This window comes from Apium graveolens, chromosome 10 (assembly GCF_009905375.1).
Source record: "Apium graveolens cultivar Ventura chromosome 10, ASM990537v1, whole genome shotgun sequence".
Classification (NCBI taxonomy): Eukaryota; Viridiplantae; Streptophyta; class Magnoliopsida; order Apiales; family Apiaceae; genus Apium; species Apium graveolens.
In genome coordinates this window covers 54,552,719-54,557,938 of record NC_133656.1, presented here as the reverse complement: position 1 = coordinate 54,557,938, position 5,220 = coordinate 54,552,719, and positions in this window count along the sequence as shown.

Here is a 5,220-nt window from a genome sequence, read left to right as displayed (position 1 = left end):
TATCTATGGGATCATGTTATAATGCAAATACATGAAACTACATGAACAAAATATCATAAAACTACCCAAATAAATATATAAAAAAAACTGCATGGCAGAACATGCAAACTATATTAACTAAACTATCATAAACATGTAACTATATGAGACTCACACAAACATATTCATTCAACTACTACCCCCAAACTTAAAATATTCACTGTCCTCGGTGAAGGTAATAGTAAGGAATCAGGCATACCTACTCTGAATCAGAATCCTCACCCTCAAGGGGTGGAGTGTTAGGTGTGTCAGGAGGCGGATACATAGAGTCCTCACCAAATACTGGCCAATGAATGTCAACTCTAGTGGCTCTAAATGCAGTCCCAAGTGCCTGGGTGAGATCCTGTGCAAAATGACTATGGATGTCGTGCATCGCATACATCCTCCTCGCAAGATGCCTATACTGCGTCGAGCTCAAGCCAGTTCCCATGTTCTCTCCAGATACCTCCTGCTGCTACTGTGATGGTCATCCTTCATCTCCTAACTGAGATCTCCATGCAGTCCTGCTCGCCTGACCAGCAGCTGACCTCCCACCAGGTAGGTGGTCAAAAGAATATCCAAGCCCCTTCAGATCGGGTTTGCCTCCATCCCATTCCTGCATCGTAGCCAAAGTAGTTCTATCGATCGGAGCACTCGGAATCTGCAAGTGCTCATGTGCGGGCCAGTGCACACCAACTGCCACACACAGTTTTGTCACCACTAACGCATACAGAATAGACATGCACGCTCCGCTCAGAATCCCCTGGTATAACACCATCCCCAAATCTACATAATCACCCTGCAGAATGCCTCATAGCAGACATGCACGCTACGCAGTCACCTCATGCACATGCGATGATGGCATGATATTAGCACATATAAAAGCGTTCCATGTACAGGAAAATCTATTCATGCCGGATGCCGGGAATGTAGAATACTCGGCTACTGTGCCCCTCTTAATTTTCCAATATTTGTCGGGCTGGCACAGAGTAGCAACAATAAGATCCAGATCAAAGTCCTCTGGACTCTTATCATTTCAGGTATCCTGCCCCACCTTCCTCGCGGGCTGCTCAATCACAGTCCTGATAGCCTCTACACTATAGTCCACCGTCCTCCCTCGCACCACAGTGAAGCCATTCTTCTCGTCATTGGCGTTTGCATAGAATTCGCGAACCACACTCATAGGCACAGTAGCTGGTGCCTCGCAAAAAGGAACCCATCCCATCTCCAAGATTATCTCCAAAAGCTTACCATCGTTCCCAGATGGCAGGAAACCTCTCTCCTTAGCAATAGGCTTCGCAAGAAGCCTCGCGTACTCCTCCTCAGCCTCGGGAGTAAAAAACCTGGGCCTCACACCACTCGAAGTTGAAGAATCGGTGGCACTGCTATCGACTTGAGTTATTTGTCTCTTGGGTGCCATAAAAATTGATTAGAGAGAATAAGAGTTGTGTTTGAGAGAGAATTTGTGTTTGAGAGTTTGTGAATTGGTAAAGAAGTTTGTGTATGGGGTGTATGTATATATAGGTGGTGAAAAGAGAATTAGATATGGAATAGAAGTGGGTTTTGATTATGGGAATAATGGGAGTAATGGGTTTGATTTAGAGAGGGAATTATGGGATGTGAGGGAGTAAAATTCGGTTAGGAATTGATTTCGGGACAAAATTCCCATTTTCCCCCTTTAACTGCCTTTTATCTTTTTCCAAAGTCGGGACACGGCGCGGCCGCGCGCTGGGACGGCGCAACCGTGCGCTACTTCTGCCAAACCGGAGCGGCCGCGCGCAGTAGTAACACGGGCGTGCGGTGTTTCTGTTTAAATGGTGCGGCCGCGTGCTAGGACAGCGCGGGCACACCAGGCTTCTGTAGTCAGACCTGATTTTTTTTTTTTTTGTGATTTTCTCTTTTCTTCTTGCTTCCTCTACTTACTAATGTACAACAAACTTGGGTTGCCTCCCAAGAAGCGCTTCTTTTACGTCGCTAGCTCGACGTAGAATCTTGAGATCAAGTGGACAATAAAACGGCACTAACCATCTCATGGTTTTACGTGTCACCATAATAATGCTTCAACCGTTGAATGCTTGGCCTGGATCATTCTCAAAAATTTACACCGCTCCATCCGAAAACAGAATTTTGATTATGAAGGGCACTGACCATCTTGACTTTAACTTTCCAGGAAAAAGACGGAGACGAGAGTTGAATAAAAGAACTTGATATCCTTGCACAAATTTCTTGAGCACTAGACCCCTATCATGCCACCTCTTGACTTTCTCCTTATACATCTTGTTGTTCTCATAAGCTTGAAGTCGAAACTCGTCAAGTTCATTTAACTGGAGCATCCTATTCTTTCCAGCTACATCCAAGTCCAGATTCAATTTCTTCAAAGCCCAATATGCTTTATGTTCGAGCTCCACAGGGAAATGACACCCCTTACCATAAACGAACTGAGATGGCGACATTCCCAATGGAGTCTTATATGTTGTTCTATATGCCCAAACAGCTTCATCAAGCTTCAAAGACCAATCCTTCCTTGATGGACATGCCACTTTCTCCAAAATGTGTTTGATCTCTCTATTAGATACCTCAGCTTGACCATTTGTCTGAGGATGATAAGACGTAGCGATGCGATGATTCACATTATACCTTTTCATCATAGCAGTGAACTTGCGATTGCAAAAATGCGACCCGTCATCACTGATTATGGCTCTTGGAGTTCCAAACATTGTGAATATCTGCTTGTGAAGAAAATTAAGCACACTTTTGCATCGTTCGTTGGAAATGCTTTAACTTCAACTCATTTCGACGCATAATCAACTGCCAACAAGATATACTGATTGTTACAAGATGAGACAAATGGCCCCATGAAGTCAATTCCCCAAACATCGAAGACCTCAACCTCGAGAAGCACATTAAGAGGCATCTCATCCCTTTTAGACATATTACCCGCTCGTTGACATCGATCACATTTCAAAATGAATTGATGAGCATCTTTAAATAATGTTGGCCAAAAGAAACCTGCTTGATAAACACGAGCTGATGTCTTTTCTGCACCATAATGTCCTCCATAAGCCGTTGAGTGGCAATCTCGCAAGATCCCCCCGTTTCGCTGTAAGGAATACATCTCCTGATGATTTGGTCAGCTCCTTGGAGAAAAAGAAATGGCTCATCCCACATATACCACTTCACATCATGAAGAAACTTTTTCTTTTGAGCATAAAATAAGTCGGGAGGCATGATATTACTCACAAGATAGTTCACAATGTCTGCAAATAACGGTTCTTCTTCTTGCACTCCAAACAGCTGCTCGTCGGGAAAAGACTCATTTATCAATGTCTTGTCCAATGAAGTAACATTAGGATTCTCTACACGTGAGAGATGATCACCAACTTGATTTTCAGTTCCTTTTCCTTCCTTGATCTCTAATTCAAATTCTTGAAGCAAAAGAACCCATCGAATCAATCTAGGCTTTGAGTTCTTCTTTGAGACGAGATATCGAATGGCGACGTGATCAGTGAAAACTGTCACCTTAGTCCCAAGTAGATAAGATCGAAATTTCTCAAAACTGTAGACAATAGCCAAAAGTTCTTTCTCCGTAGTAGTGTAATTCAGTTAAGCACCATATAGAGTCTTACTAGCGTAGTAGATTACATGAAATATATTTTTCTTTCTCTTCCCAAGAACTGCTCCAACTGCGTAGTCACTTGCATCACACATCATCTCAAAAGGCTCATTTCAATCAGGTGCAGTTATGACAAGTGCCGTAATTAGACTCTTCTACAATATCTCAAAAGTTGCAAGGCACTCGTTATCGAATTAAAAACGAACATCTTTCTCTAACAGACTGCACAAAGGCTTTGGAATTTCGAGAAGTCTTTGATGAAATGCCTGTAGAAACCCGCATGACCAAGAAAACTGCGAATTCCCTTAACAGAAATAGGTGGAGGAAGATTCTCAATGACCCCCACCTTGGCCTTTTCCACCTCTAGACCTTTATTCGAAACATTGGGCCCGAGAATAATGCCTTGACGCACCATAAAATAACATTTCTCCCAATTGAGAACCAAATTGGTCTCAACACACCTCTTGAGAACTTGTCCCAGATTCTGCAAGCATTCATCAAAAGAATCGCCAAAGACTAAGAAGTCGTCCATGAACACCTCCACATTCTGGCCAATCATGTCAGAAAAGATGGCCATCATAAATCTCTAAAATGTGGCTGGTGTACCACATAGACCAAAAGAAACTCGTTTGAAGGCGAAAGTACCAAATGGACCAGTGAAGGTAGTCTTCTCCTGATCTTTTGGAGCGATACAAATCTTATTGTAACCCGAATAGCCATCCAGAAGACAGTAATACTCATGTCTAGCCAACCTCTTAAGCATCTGATCAATGAAGGGCAATGGAAAATGGTCCTTCCTAGTGGCTTTATTTAGCTTCCGATAGTCCATGCAGACTCTCCACCCCGTGACTGTCCTGGTAGGGATAAGCTCATTATTTTCATTTGCTACCACAGTAATTCCACCTTTCTTTGGCATACATTGAACCGGGCTTACCTATGAATTGTCAGAGATAGGGTGGATAATCCCTCCATCTAGCCACTTAAGAATTTCTTTCTTCACTACTTCCTTCATGATAGGATTAAGTCTTCTTTGCTGCTCGACTATAGACTTGCTACCTTCCTCTAGCAAAATTTTATGCATACAGTAAGAAGTTCTGATCCTCTTGATATCTGCTATAGTCCATCCAATTGCCGACTTGAACTCTCTCGGAATCCTCAAAAGCTATTCCTTATCACTACCTGAAAGGTCAGATGCAATAACAACAGGCAGAGTAGTTGCATCACCTAAAAACGCATACCTCAAATGCTCACGTAAAGGCTTAAACTCAAGAGATGAAGCTTCCTCAATAGAAGGCTTGAGGCATTTAGGAGCTTTGTTCAATTCTTCCATTCCAAGATATTCAAAAGGCATATCAATATTCCTCTTCAAGGGAGACGCATTCAAATATTGCAATTGTTCTTCACCTTCGTCATCTTCACTATCTGAATTCCCCAATAAGGCTTTTTCTAAGGCATCAGACCTTAGCAATTGATCAAGTTCGGATGTGACCACCGAATCGACCAACTCCGCTTTTAAGCACTCCTCATTATCAGTAGGAAATTTCATGGCGTTGAACATATTAAAGGTAATATCCTGATCCAACACTCGT